Source organism: Heptranchias perlo, chromosome 35 (assembly GCF_035084215.1).
Source record: "Heptranchias perlo isolate sHepPer1 chromosome 35, sHepPer1.hap1, whole genome shotgun sequence".
Taxonomy (NCBI): Eukaryota; Metazoa; Chordata; class Chondrichthyes; order Hexanchiformes; family Hexanchidae; genus Heptranchias; species Heptranchias perlo.
In genome coordinates this window covers 9,268,507-9,283,921 of record NC_090359.1, presented here as the reverse complement: position 1 = coordinate 9,283,921, position 15,415 = coordinate 9,268,507, and the positions used below count along the sequence as shown (strand labels likewise).

The 15,415-nt window shown below is 42.6% G+C and overlaps 5 non-coding genes across 5 annotated transcripts; 3 read left to right on the top strand and 2 right to left on the bottom strand.

Moving 5' to 3' along the window:
• Positions 1-1,547: 1,547 nt before the first annotated feature.
• On the top strand, positions 1,548-1,619 carry trnad-guc (transfer RNA aspartic acid (anticodon GUC)). Its single transcript has one exon. It is a non-coding gene; the product is annotated as a tRNA-Asp (tRNA).
• Positions 1,620-3,657: 2,038 nt separating this feature from the next.
• On the top strand, positions 3,658-3,729 carry trnad-guc (transfer RNA aspartic acid (anticodon GUC)). The gene has a single exon. It is a non-coding gene; the product is annotated as a tRNA-Asp (tRNA).
• A 1,009-nt stretch (positions 3,730-4,738) lies between these two features.
• On the bottom strand, positions 4,739-4,810 carry trnad-guc (transfer RNA aspartic acid (anticodon GUC)). Its single transcript has one exon. It is a non-coding gene; the product is annotated as a tRNA-Asp (tRNA).
• Positions 4,811-7,889: 3,079 nt separating this feature from the next.
• trnad-guc (transfer RNA aspartic acid (anticodon GUC)) lies at positions 7,890-7,961 on the top strand. Its single transcript has one exon. It is a non-coding gene; the product is annotated as a tRNA-Asp (tRNA).
• Positions 7,962-8,970: 1,009 nt separating this feature from the next.
• On the bottom strand, positions 8,971-9,042 carry trnad-guc (transfer RNA aspartic acid (anticodon GUC)). Its single transcript has one exon. It is a non-coding gene; the product is annotated as a tRNA-Asp (tRNA).
• Positions 9,043-15,415: the final 6,373 nt, after the last annotated feature.

Sequence of the window (15,415 nt, the reverse complement as noted above, 5' to 3'; positions counted from 1 at the left end):
ATTTTTGTTGCTTGGTTCTCATTCTTTGAGTCGATTCTCGCATTTATTTACACTGAAATTTTAACCGGCACAGAAAGGTTGGGGAAGAAACAGACAGGCATCAAGAATGGGAAATATAGATAGTGTCTTTATTGAGCTTTTATTTCTCTTTTCTCTTCTGCCTTCTTCTCTGGAATTTGTCTCTCTCGGAGCCGGGAGACCATTTGATTTGAGGCATTTGTCCTGAACTGATGTCTTTTCCACATCTCGGGACGGTCAGACCCGCTCTGTCTGTTACTACTTGTGACCATTGACGGGAACAGGCCGCGAGTTAAACGTTTATCAGCAAACCGACAGAGAGAGAACACAACGGGAATCAAACTCATTGGGCATGATTTTATCGGGGAGGGGGGTCACGGGGTCATGAGGTCATGGGTGGGTCAGTCCTCGGAGGGAGGGCTCAGTCATCGGGGGTCGGGTTCGGGAGTCATTGCAGGGGTCGGAGATCATGGGGTTCGTAGTTCGTGCAGGGGTGTCGGTGATTTGGAGGGGGTCGGCCGATCATCTGGATGGGATCACGGCAGGTTGGCTTGTTGGGCCAGCGGAAAGCACTCCTGCTCCTCCGGGCCACCAGCTGTGCTATAAAGGCACTTACCTGCTGTTTCGGGCCTTCTCGCCTCCTCTCATGTGGTGTGAAGGAGAAGGCCCAGGAATCCCGGCCCCAAGAGGTTAAAATAAAAAAGCTGTAAAAATGGAGGCCCACATTCTAGCTACAAAAACACTCACACACAGACATAAACAGACCAACATACACACACCAATAACATGAAAGTAACATAGGACGACTTGGCAAACAGTGGAAGCAGCATGCTGTAGATAGAGCTAAGCGATCCCACAAACAACAGATCAGATCAAAGCTCTGCAGTCCTGCCACACCCATTTGTGATAGCTGGTGGATAATTAACAGAATATTTGAGGAATGCATGCAGAGCAATTGAGATTTTTACTAACCGGCGGTTATGGTGACAGATTAGAAATTCATTCATTTCCCCCGCGCAGGTTCAAATCTGACAGACTTCAAATCCCGTCATTCATCAACATGTTTCATCTCTGCATTTCAAAATTCAACAAGTGTCTTGTAGAATTAATAATTCTTAAGTGAATTAAAATTCCACAGCATTGAGTACCTCGATTTTTATGCTCATTTTAATTGATCTGCAAGATTTCACGAAATCTACGACAGAAATAGAACAAAAATCAACCACATTATCCAAATTCTGACTCTCAGTATTTCTGAGTCAATCTCTGTGCATCTGTTTCTCTGTGTCTGTCTGTGTATGTGCCTCATATTTTCTATATTTTCCTGAGAAGATCTGTCTCTTTCTGTCTCACTCTCTCCCGCGTTACCCACATCATGATCCAACATGTGATGCAAAAGTGGTCGGTAATTTTTCTTTCAACAGTGGTTCGTGGAAAGTTAAACAAACTGTCATCAAATGAACAGTTCAAACAGATTCACTGAAAAGTGAAGCAACTTTGGTGAATATACGGTAAATGTCTGTACCAATTCCTCGTTAGTATAGTGGTGAGTATCCCCGCCTGTCACGCGGGAGACCGGGGTTCAATTCCCCGACGAGGAGGTTATTGCTGCTTTCGAAGCTTCACTTTCATTGATCTGAAATATTGGATGTTGAAAATACAATGAAAAACTGACTCGGCCTTTCCCACTTCTGCAATTTGATTTCACAGCGATTTTCAATATCTGCTCTCTGCCTCTCTCCAGCTCGATGTGAGAACCACAATGATGGGCAAGAAATAAAACGCAGAATCGCGCTGTCACCAGCCCGAAACAGAGAGAGACAGGTCTCGGAACAGGCGCAGACATGAAAGATCTCACACACAGCAATGAAAAGGATGCACGTTTCAGTGAATCTATTTTAACGACTTCTTTGATGACAATTTGTTTAACTTTCCACATGCCACTGTTGAAAGAAGACTTCCTTTCTATCTCTTTATTAGTCAAGGTCCAGAGAAAAATTATTTGGGGAGCAGGGAAAAAGTGACAGATAGAAAGAAAGAGAGAGACACTCAGAAACGCATATAACAAGTGAGACAGACATAGTCATATTCACACATACACAAACACACACATTCCTAGCTACATAAACACATACACACACCAATAACCTGAAAGTAACACAGAACTACTTGACAAAAAGCATGCTGTTGATAGAGCTCAGCGATCCCACAAACAACGGATCAGATCAAAGCTCTGCAGTCCTGCCACACCCGTTTGTGAATGATGGTGGATAATTAAACAACTAACGGGAAGAGGCTCTATGAACATCCCCATCCTCCATGATGGTAAAGCCCAGCACGTGAGTGCAAAGTTTTAGAAACCGTCTTCAGCCAGAAGTGCCGAGTGGATGATCCATCTCGGCCTCCTCCCGAAATCCCCACCATCACAGAAGCCAGTCGAACATCGAGGTGAAGAGTGACGCTGAGAGCAAATTTTAAAACCGCTGGAATATCAGTGAAATTAAATTGGGGAAAGTGGGAAACTCCGAGTCAGTTTTTCACTGTATATTCCGCATCCAATATTGGAGATAAAAGCTTTTGAAGGCGGCGAAAGTTTAATCTCCTTGTCGGGGAATTGAACCCCGGTCTCCCGCGTGACAGGCGGGAATACTCACCACTATAATAACGAGGAACTGCTACATTGACCGTGCACTCATCCCAGATGGCGTTAGACATGCTTCATGTATCAGTGCATTTCTTTTAACTATTTATTTGATGATAGTTTGTTTCATTTTCCACGGGCCACTCTTGAAAGAACCTTTTACATTTCCTTCTCTTTGTTAGACAACGACAACTGACTCTGTCTTTCTTTCGTTCTTTCTTTCTCTCTTATCGTGGTGAGTTGCCCCGCCTTAGTCCGGGGTTTAATTCCCCGACGGGGAGGAAGCATTTATCAGACGCAAACTTTTAATTTTATGTCTTCGCCGAGCTTCTTCCTGAACAAAAACTGCAGAGCAAAAAAACAGGTGATTGTCACTTTCAGAATATTATTGTACGGAGACTATTTGAGGACTGGATGCAGAGCAATTGTGATTTTTACTCACTGGTGATTAAGGTGACAGATTAGAAATTCATTCATTGGTTCAAATCTGACAGACTTCAGATCCCGTCATTCATCAACCTGTTTCATCTCTGCGTTTCAAAATTCAACAAGTTTCTTGTAGAATTAATAATTCTTAAGTGAATTAAAATTCCACAGCATTGAGTACCTCGAGTTTTATGCTCATTTTAATTGATCTGCAAGATTTCACGAAATCTACGACAGAAATAGAACAAAAATCAGCCAAATTATCCATATTCTGACTCTCAGTATTTCTGAGTCAATCCATGTGCATGTGTGTGTGTTTCTGTCTGTCTGTCTGTCTGTGTATGTGCCTCATATTTTCTATATTTTCCTGAGAAGATCTGTCTCTTTCTGTCACACTCTCTCCCGCGTTACCCACATCATGATCCAACATGTGATGCAAAAGTGGTCGGTAATTTTTCTTTCAACAGTGGTTCGTGGAAAGTTAAACAAACTGTCATCAAATGAACAGTTCAAACAGATTCACTGAAAAGTGAAGCATCTTTGGTGAATATACGGTAAATGTCTGCACGAATTCCTCGTTAGTATAGTGGTGAGTATCCCCGCCTGTCACGCGGGAGACCGGGGTTCAATTCCCCGACGAGGAGGTTGTTGCCGCTTTCGAAGCTTCACTTTTGTTTATCTGAAATATTGGATGTTGAAAATACAATGAAAAACTGACTCGGCCTTTCCCACTTCTGCAATTTGATTTCACAGCGATTTTCAATATCTGCTCTCTGCCTCTCTCTTCAGCTCGATGTGAGAACCACAATGATGGGCAAGAAATAAAACGCAGAATCGCGCTGTCACCAGCCCGAAACAGAGAGAGACAGGTCTCGGAACAGGCGCAGACATGAAAGATCTTACACACAGCAATGAAAAGGATGCACGTTTCAGTGAATCTATTTTAACGACTTCTTTGATGACAATTTGTTTAACTTTCCACATGCCACTGTTGAAAGAAGACTTACTTTCTATCTCTTTATTAGTCAAGGTCCAGAGAAAAATTATTTGGGGAGCAGGGAAAAAGTGACAGATAGAAAGAAAGAGAGAGACACTCAGAAACGCATATAACAAGTGAGACAGACATAGTCATATTCACACATACACAAACACACACATTCCGAGCTACATAAACACATACACACACCAATAACCTGAAAGTAACACAGGACTACTTGACAAACAGTGGAAGCAGCATGCTGTTGATAGAGCTTAGCGATCCCACAAACAACGGATCAGATCAAAGCTCTGCAGTCCTGCCACACCCATTTGTGAATGATGGTGGATAATTAAACAACGAACGGGAAGAGGCTCTATGAACATCCCCATCCTCAATGATGGTAAAGCCCAGCACGTGAGTGCAAAGTTTTAGAAACCGTCTTCAGCCAGAAGTGCCGAGTGGATGATCCATCTCGGCCTCCTCCCGAAATCCCCACCATCACAGAAGCCAGTCGAACATCGAGGTGAAGAGTGACGCTGAGAGCAGATTTTAAAACCGCTGGAATATCAGTGAAATTAAATTGGGGAAAGTGGGAAACTCCGAGTCAGTTTTTCACTGTATATTCCGCATCCAATATTGGAGATAAAAGCTTTTGAAGGCGGCGAATGTTTAATCTCCTCGTCGGGGAATTGAACCCCGGTCTCCCGCGTGACAGGCGGGGATACTCACCACTATACTAACGAGGAGCTGCTACATTGACTATGCACTCATCCCAGATGGCGTTAGACATGCTTCATGTATCAGTGCATTGCTTTTAACTATTTATTTGATGATAGTTTGTTTCATTTTCCACGGGCCACTCTTGAAAGAACCTTTTACATTTCCTTCTCTTTGTTAGACAACGACAACTGACTCTGTATTTCTTTCGTTCTTTCTTTCTCTCTTATCGTGGTGAGTTGCCCCGCCTTCGTCCGGGGTTTAATTCCCCGACGGGGAGGAAGCATTTATCAGACGTAAACTTTTAATTTTATGTCTTCGCCGAGCTTCTTCCTGAACAAAAACTGCAGAGCAAAAAAACAGGTGATTGTCACTTTCAGAATATTATTGTACGGAGACTATTTGAGGACTGGATGCAGAGCAATTGTGATTTTTACTCACTGGTGATTAAGGTGACAGATTAGAAATTCATTCATTGGTTCAAATCTGACAGACTTCAGATCCCGTCATTCATCAACCTGTTTCATCTCTGCGTTTCAAAATTCAACAAGTTTCTTGTAGAATTAATAATTCTTAAGTGAATTAAAATTCCACAGCATTGATTACCTCGAGTTTTATGCTCATTTTAATTGATCTGCAAGATTTCACGAAATCTACGACAGAAATAGAACAAAAATCAGCCAAATTATCCATATTCTGACTCTCAGTATTTCTGAGTCAATCCATGTGTATGTGTGTCTGTGTCTGTCTGTCTGTGTGTGTGCCTCATATTTTCTATATTTTCCTGAGAAGATCTGTCTCTTTCTGTCTCACTCTCTCCCGCGTTACCCACATCATCATCCAACATGTGATGCAAAAGTGGTCGGTAATTTTTCTTTCAACAGTGGTTCGTGGAAAGTTAAACAAACTGTCATCAAATGAACAGTTCAAACAGATTCACTGAAAAGTGAAGCATCTTTGGTGAATATACGGTAAATGTCTTTACCAATTCCTCGTTAGTATAGTGATGAGTATCCCCGCCTGTCACGCGGGCGACCGGGGTTCAATTCCCCGACGAGGAGGTTATTGCTGCTTTCGAAGCTTCACTTTCATTTATCTGAAATATTGGATGTTGAAAATACAATGAAAAACTGACTCGGCCTTTCCCACTTCTGCAATTTGATTTCACAGCGATTTTAAATATCTGCTCTCTGCCTCACGCTTCAGCTCGATGTGAGAACCACAATGATGGGCAAGAAATAAAACGCAGAATCGCGCTGTCACCAGCCCGAAACAGAGAGAGACAGGTCTCGGAACAGGCGCAGACATGAAAGATCTTACATACAGCAATGAAAAGGATGCACGTTTCAGTGAATCTATTTTAACGACTTCTTTGATGACAATTTGTTTAACTTTCCACATGCCACTGTTGAAAGAAGACTTACTTTCTATCTCTTTATTAGTCAAGGTCCAGAGAAAAATTATTTGGGGAGCAGGGAAAAAGTGACAGATAGAAAGAAAGAGAGAGACACTCAGAAACGCATATAACAAGTGAGACAGACAGTCATATTCACACATACACAAACACACACATTCCTAGCTGCATCAACACATACACACACCAATAACCTGAAAGTAACACAGGAATACTTGACAAACAGTGGAAGCAGCATGCTGTTGATGGAGCTTAGCGATCCCACAAACAACGGATCAGATCAAAGCTCTGCAGTCCTGCCACACCCATTTGTGAATGATGGTGGATAATTAAACAACTAACGGGAAGAGGCTCTATGAACATCCCCATCCTCAATGATGGTAAAGCCCAGCACGTGAGTGCAAAGTTTTAGAAACCGTCTTCAGCCAGAAGTGCCGAGTGGATGATCCATCTCGGACTCCTCCCGAAATCCCCACCATCACAGAAGCCAGTCGAACATCGAGGTGAAGAGTGAAGCTGAGAGCAGATTTTAAAACCGCTGGAATATCAGTGAAATTAAATTGGGGAAAGTGGGAAACTCCGAGTCAGTTTTTCACTGTATATTCCGCATCCAATATTGGAGATAAAAGCTTTTGAAGGCGGCGAAAGTTTAATCTCCTTGTCGGGGAATTGAACCCCGGTCTCCCGCGTGACAGGCGGGAATACTCACCACTATAATAACGAGGAACTGCTACATTGACCGTGCACTCATCCCAGATGGCGTTAGACATGCTTCATGTATCAGTGCATTTCTTTTAACTATTTATTTGATGATAGTTTGTTTCATTTTCCACGGGCCACTCTTGAAAGAACCTTTTACATTTCCTTCTCTTTGTTAGACAACGACAACTGACTCTGTCTTTCTTTCGTTCTTTCTTTCTCTCTTATCGTGGTGAGTTGCCCCGCCTTAGTCCGGGGTTTAATTCCCCGACGGGGAGGAAGCATTTATCAGACGCAAACTTTTAATTTTATGTCTTCGCCGAGCTTCTTCCTGAACAAAAACTGCAGAGCAAAAAAACAGGTGATTGTCACTTTCAGAATATTATTGTACGGAGACTATTTGAGGACTGGATGCAGAGCAATTGTGATTTTTACTCACTGGTGATTAAGGTGACAGATTAGAAATTCATTCATTGGTTCAAATCTGACAGACTTCAGATCCCGTCATTCATCAACCTGTTTCATCTCTGCGTTTCAAAATTCAACAAGTTTCTTGTAGAATTAATAATTCTTAAGTGAATTAAAATTCCACAGCATTGAGTACCTCGAGTTTTATGCTCATTTTAATTGATCTGCAAGATTTCACGAAATCTACGACAGAAATAGAACAAAAATCAGCCAAATTATCCATATTCTGACTCTCAGTATTTCTGAGTCAATCCATGTGCATGTGTGTCTGTTTCTGTCTGTCTGTCTGTCTGTGTATGTGCCTCATATTTTCTATATTTTCCTGAGAAGATCTGTCTCTTTCTGTCACACTCTCTCCCGCGTTACCCACATCATGATCCAACATGTGATGCAAAAGTGGTCGGTAATTTTTCTTTCAACAGTGGTTCGTGGAAAGTTAAACAAACTGTCATCAAATGAACAGTTCAAACAGATTCACTGAAAAGTGAAGCATCTTTGGTGAATATACGGTAAATGTCTGCACGAATTCCTCGTTAGTATAGTGGTGAGTATCCCCGCCTGTCACGCGGGAGACCGGGGTTCAATTCCCCGACGAGGAGGTTGTTGCCGCTTTCGAAGCTTCACTTTTGTTTATCTGAAATATTGGATGTTGAAAATACAATGAAAAACTGACTCGGCCTTTCCCACTTCTGCAATTTGATTTCACAGCGATTTTCAATATCTGCTCTCTGCCTCTCTCTTCAGCTCGATGTGAGAACCACAATGATGGGCAAGAAATAAAACGCAGAATCGCGCTGTCACCAGCCCGAAACAGAGAGAGACAGGTCTCGGAACAGGCGCAGACATGAAAGATCTTACACACAGCAATGAAAAGGATGCACGTTTCAGTGAATCTATTTTAACGACTTCTTTGATGACAATTTGTTTAACTTTCCACATGCCACTGTTGAAAGAAGACTTACTTTCTATCTCTTTATTAGTCAAGGTCCAGAGAAAAATTATTTGGGGAGCAGGGAAAAAGTGACAGATAGAAAGAAAGAGAGAGACACTCAGAAACGCATATAACAAGTGAGACAGACATAGTCATATTCACACATACACAAACACACACATTCCGAGCTACATAAACACATACACACACCAATAACCTGAAAGTAACACAGGACTACTTGACAAACAGTGGAAGCAGCATGCTGTTGATAGAGCTTAGCGATCCCACAAACAACGGATCAGATCAAAGCTCTGCAGTCCTGCCACACCCATTTGTGAATGATGGTGGATAATTAAACAACGAACGGGAAGAGGCTCTATGAACATCCCCATCCTCAATGATGGTAAAGCCCAGCACGTGAGTGCAAAGTTTTAGAAACCGTCTTCAGCCAGAAGTGCCGAGTGGATGATCCATCTCGGCCTCCTCCCGAAATCCCCACCATCACAGAAGCCAGTCGAACATCGAGGTGAAGAGTGACGCTGAGAGCAGATTTTAAAACCGCTGGAATATCAGTGAAATTAAATTGGGGAAAGTGAGAAACTCCGAGTCAGTTTTTCACTGTATATTCCGCATCCAATATTGGAGATAAAAGCTTTTGAAGGCGGCGAATGTTTAATCTCCTCGTCGGGGAATTGAACCCCGGTCTCCCGCGTGACAGGCGGGGATACTCACCACTATACTAACGAGGAGCTGCTACATTGACTATGCACTCATCCCAGATGGCGTTAGACATGCTTCATGTATCAGTGCATTGCTTTTAACTATTTATTTGATGATAGTTTGTTTCATTTTCCACGGGCCACTCTTGAAAGAACCTTTTACATTTCCTTCTCTTTGTTAGACAACGACAACTGACTCTGTATTTCTTTCGTTCTTTCTTTCTCTCTTATCGTGGTGAGTTGCCCCGCCTTCGTCCGGGGTTTAATTCCCCGACGGGGAGGAAGCATTTATCAGACGTAAACTTTTAATTTTATGTCTTCGCCGAGCTTCTTCCTGAACAAAAACTGCAGAGCAAAAAAACAGGTGATTGTCACTTTCAGAATATTATTGTACGGAGACTATTTGAGGACTGGATGCAGAGCAATTGTGATTTTTACTCACTGGTGATTAAGGTGACAGATTAGAAATTCATTCATTGGTTCAAATCTGACAGACTTCAGATCCCGTCATTCATCAACCTGTTTCATCTCTGCGTTTCAAAATTCAACAAGTTTCTTGTAGAATTAATAATTCTTAAGTGAATTAAAATTCCACAGCATTGATTACCTCGAGTTTTATGCTCATTTTAATTGATCTGCAAGATTTCACGAAATCTACGACAGAAATAGAACAAAAATCAGCCAAATTATCCATATTCTGACTCTCAGTATTTCTGAGTCAATCCATGTGTATGTGTGTCTGTGTCTGTCTGTCTGTGTGTGTGCCTCATATTTTCTATATTTTCCTGAGAAGATCTGTCTCTTTCTGTCTCACTCTCTCCCGCGTTACCCACATCATCATCCAACATGTGATGCAAAAGTGGTCGGTAATTTTTCTTTCAACAGTGGTTCGTGGAAAGTTAAACAAACTGTCATCAAATGAACAGTTCAAACAGATTCACTGAAAAGTGAAGCATCTTTGGTGAATATACGGTAAATGTCTTTACCAATTCCTCGTTAGTATAGTGATGAGTATCCCCGCCTGTCACGCGGGCGACCGGGGTTCAATTCCCCGACGAGGAGGTTATTGCTGCTTTCGAAGCTTCACTTTCATTTATCTGAAATATTGGATGTTGAAAATACAATGAAAAACTGACTCGGCCTTTCCCACTTCTGCAATTTGATTTCACAGCGATTTTAAATATCTGCTCTCTGCCTCACGCTTCAGCTCGATGTGAGAACCACAATGATGGGCAAGAAATAAAACGCAGAATCGCGCTGTCACCAGCCCGAAACAGAGAGAGACAGGTCTCGGAACAGGCGCAGACATGAAAGATCTTACATACAGCAATGAAAAGGATGCACGTTTCAGTGAATCTATTTTAACGACTTCTTTGATGACAATTTGTTTAACTTTCCACATGCCACTGTTGAAAGAAGACTTACTTTCTATCTCTTTATTAGTCAAGGTCCAGAGAAAAATTATTTGGGGAGCAGGGAAAAAGTGACAGATAGAAAGAAAGAGAGAGACACTCAGAAACGCATATAACAAGTGAGACAGACAGTCATATTCACACATACACAAACACACACATTCCTAGCTGCATCAACACATACACACACCAATAACCTGAAAGTAACACAGGAATACTTGACAAACAGTGGAAGCAGCATGCTGTTGATGGAGCTTAGCGATCCCACAAACAACGGATCAGATCAAAGCTCTGCAGTCCTGCCACACCCATTTGTGAATGATGGTGGATAATTAAACAACTAACGGGAAGAGGCTCTATGAACATCCCCATCCTCAATGATGGTAAAGCCCAGCACGTGAGTGCAAAGTTTTAGAAACCGTCTTCAGCCAGAAGTGCCGAGTGGATGATCCATCTCGGACTCCTCCCGAAATCCCCACCATCACAGAAGCCAGTCGAACATCGAGGTGAAGAGTGAAGCTGAGAGCAGATTTTAAAACCGCTGGAATATCAGTGAAATTAAATTGGGGAAAGTGGGAAACTCCGAGTCAGTTTTTCACTGTATATTCCGCATCCAATATTGGAGATAAAAGCTTTTGAAGGCGGCGAAAGTTTAATCTCCTTGTCGGGGAATTGAACCCCGGTCTCCCGCGTGACAGGCTGGGATACTCACTACTATACTAACGAGGAGCTGCGACATTGGCCATGCACTCATCCCAGATGGCGTTAGACATGCTTCATATATCAATGCATTTCTTTTAACTATTTATTTGATGATAGTTTGTTTCATTTTCCACGGGCCACTCTTGAAAGAACCTTTTACATTTCCTTCTCTTTGTTAGACAACGACAACTGACTCTGTCTTTCTTTCGTTCTTTCTTTCTCTCTTATCGTGGTGAGTTGCCCCGCCTTAGTCCGGGGTTTAATTCCCCGACGGGGAGGAAGCATTTATCAGACGCAAACTTTTAATTTTATGTCTTCGCCGAGCTTCTTCCTGAACAAAAACTGCAGAGCAAAAAAACAGGTGATTGTCACTTTCAGAATATTATTGTACGGAGACTATTTGAGGACTGGATGCAGAGCAATTGTGATTTTTACTCACTGGTGATTAAGGTGACAGATTAGAAATTCATTCATTGGTTCAAATCTGACAGACTTCAGATCCCGTCATTCATCAACCTGTTTCATCTCTGCGTTTCAAAATTCAACAAGTTTCTTGTAGAATTAATAATTCTTAAGTGAATTAAAATTCCACAGCATTGAGTACCTCGAGTTTTATGCTCATTTTAATTGATCTGCAAGATTTCACGAAATCTACGACAGAAATAGAACAAAAATCAGCCAAATTATCCATATTCTGACTCTCAGTATTTCTGAGTCAATCCATGTGCATGTGTGTCTGTTTCTGTGTGTCTGTCTGTGTGTGTGCCTCATATTTTCTATATTTTCCTGAGAAGATCTGTCTCTTTCTGTCTCACTCTCTCCCGCGTTACCCACATCATCATCCAACATGTGATGCAAAAGTGGTCGGTAATTTTTCTTTCAACAGTGGTTCGTGGAAAGTTAAACAAACTGTCATCAAATGAACAGTTCAAACAGATTCACTGAAAAGTGAAGCATCTTTGGTGAATATACGGTAAATGTCTTTACCAATTCCTCGTTAGTATAGTGATGAGTATCCCTGCCTGTCACGCGGGCGACCGGGGTTCAATTCCCTGACGAGGAGGTTATTGCTGCTTTCGAAGCTTCACTTTTGTTTATCTGAAATATTGGATGTTGAAAATACAATGAAAAACTGACTCGGCCTTTCCCACTTCTGCAATTTGATTTCACAGCGATTTTAAATATCTGCTCTCTGCCTCACGCTTCAGCTCGATGTGAGAACCACAATGATGGGCAAGAAATAAAACGCAGAATCGCGCTGTCACCAGGCCGAAACAGAGAGAGACAGGTCTCGGAACAGGCGCAGACATGAAAGATCTTACATACAGCAATGAAAAGGATGCACGTTTCAGTGAATCTATTTTAACGACTTCTTTGATGACAATTTGTTTAACTTTCCACATGCCACTGTTGAAAGAAGACTTACTTTCTATCTCTTTATTAGTCAAGGTCCAGAGAAAAATTATTTGGGGAGCAGGGAAAAAGTGACAGATAGAAAGAAAGAGAGAGACACTCAGAAACGCATATAACAAGTGAGACAGACAGTCATATTCACACATACACAAACACACACATTCCGAGCTACATAAACACATACACACACCAATAACCTGAAAGTAACACAGGAATACTTGACAAACAGTGGAAGCAGCATGCTGTTGATGGAGCTTAGTGATCCCACAAACAACGGATCAGATCAAAGCTCTGCAGTCCTGCCACACCCATTTGTGAATGATGGTGGATAATTAAACAACTGACGGGAAGAGGCTCGATGAACATCCCCATCCTCAATGATGGTAAAGCCCAGCACGTGAGTGCAAAGTGTTAGAAACCGTCTTCAGCCAGAAGTGCCGAGTGGACGATCCATCTCGGCCTCCTCCCGAAATTCCCACCATCACAGAAGCCAATCGAACATCGAGGAGAAGAGTGAAGCTGAGAGCAGATTTTAAAACCGCTGGAATATCAGTGAAATGAAATTGGGGAAAGTGGGAAACTCCGAAACAGTTTGACACTGTCCATTCCGCATCCAATATTGGAAATTAATGAGAGAAAAGCTTCGAAAGGCGGCGGAAGTTCAATCCCCCCGTCGGGGAATTGAACCCCGGTCTCCCGCGTGACAGGCGGGGGATACTCACCACTATACTAACGATGAACTACTGCATTGATTCTACACTCACCCCAGATGGTGTTAAAAATGCTTCATGTGTCAGTGAATTTCTTCAACTATTTATTTGATGACAGTTTGTTTAATTTTCCACGGGCCACTGTTGAAAGAACCTTTTCCATTTCCTTCTCTTTGTTAGACAACGAACAACTGACTCTGTCTTTCTTTCGTTCTTTCTCTCTCTTATCGTGGTGAGCATTTATAAGACGCCAACTTTTAATTTTATGTCTTCGCCGAGCTTCTTCCTAAAAAAAACTACAGAGAAAAATAAACAGCTGATTGTCGCTTTCAGAATATTATTGAACAGAGACTGTTTGGAGACTGGATGCAGAGCGATTGTGATTTTAACTGACTCGTGGTTCAGGTGTCAGATTAAAATTTCATTCATTTCCCTCGCACAGGTTCGAATCTGAGAGACTTCAGATCCCGTCATTTATCAACGTGTTCATCTCTGCGTTTCAAAATTCAACAAGTTTCTTGTGGAATTAATAATTCTGAAGTGAATTAAAATTCCACAGCATTGAACACCTCGAGTTTTATGCTCATTGATCTGTGAGATTTCTCGAAATCTACGACAGAAATAGAACAAAAATCAGCCAAATTATCCATGTTCTGTCTCTCCATATTTCTGAGTCACTCCATGTGTATGCGTGTCTGTGTCTCTCTGTCTGTGTATGTGCCTCATATTTTCTTTGTTTTCTTGAGTCGGTCTTTATCTGTCTCACTCTCTCCCGCACTCACCACATCATGATCCAACATGAGATGGAAAAGTGGTCGGTAATTCTTCTTTCAACAGTGGTCCGTGGAAATTTAAACAAACTGTCACCAAAAGAATAGCTCAAACAGATTTACTGAAACGTGAAGCATCTGTGGTGAACGTCCATGCCCTTCCGGCACCAGTTCCTCGTTAGTATCGTGGTGAGTATCAGTGTTTATCACCCTGGAGACTGGGGTCAATTCCCCGACGGGAAGGTCTGCCTTTAGAAGCTTCACTTTCATTTATCAGCAACATCGAATGAAGAAAATACAGTGAAAAACTGACTCGGACTTTTTCACTTTCTACGATTTAATTTCACTGATCTCCGAGCAGATTTTAAAATCCTCACCTCGATATCAGAACCACAATAATGAGGAAGAAATAAAACGCAGAATCGCCCTGTGAACAGACCCGGGCTAATTCACCAGCCCGAAACAGAGAGAGACAGAAAACTGCTCATTATTCCAGGATTATCCAGGAATCCAAAGATACCCCCGGTATCTCTTCTCGACCACAAACCGACTTCTTGCACCCCCTGCCTCCTCCACCCTCACCACAAAATTTGCGAGGAGCTCCTGGACTATTTTGTCACAAAGATTGAGACCATCCGTTCAGCTGCCGCTTCAGTGGAAAACTCTCCAGTGGCTGGAGTCAGAAGGAGCACAAAAGAAGATGGTAGTGGTTGTTGGAGGCCAATCATCTCAGCCCCAGGACATTGCTGCAGGAGTTCCTCAGGGCAGTGTCTTTGGCCCAACCATCTTCAGCTGCTTCATCAATGAGCTTTCCCCCATCATAAGGTCAGAAATGGGGATGTTTGCTGATGATTGCGCAGTGTTCAGTTCCATTCGCAACCCCACAGATAAGAAGCAGTCTGTGCCCACATGCAGCAAGACCTGGACAATATCCAGGCTTGGGCTCATAAGTGGCAAGTAACATTCATGCCAGACAATTGCCAGGCAATGACAATCTCCAACAAGAGAGAGTCTGACCACCTCCCCTTGACATTCAACGGCACTACCATCGCCGAATCCCCCACCATCAACATCCTGGGTGTCACCATTGACCAGAAACTTAACTGGACCAGCCATATAAATACTGTGGCTACACGAGTAGGCCAGAAGCTGGGTATTCTGTGGTGAGTGACCCACCTCCGGACTCCCCAAAGCCTTTCCACCATCTACAAGGCACAAGTCAGGAGTGTGATAGAATACTCTCCACTTGCCTGGATGAGTGCAGCTCCAACAACACTCAAGAAGCTCGACACCATCCAGGACAAAGAAGCCCACTTGTTCGGCACCCCATCCACCACCCTAAACATTCACTCCCTTCACCACCGGCGCACTGTGGCTGCAGTGTGTACCATCCACA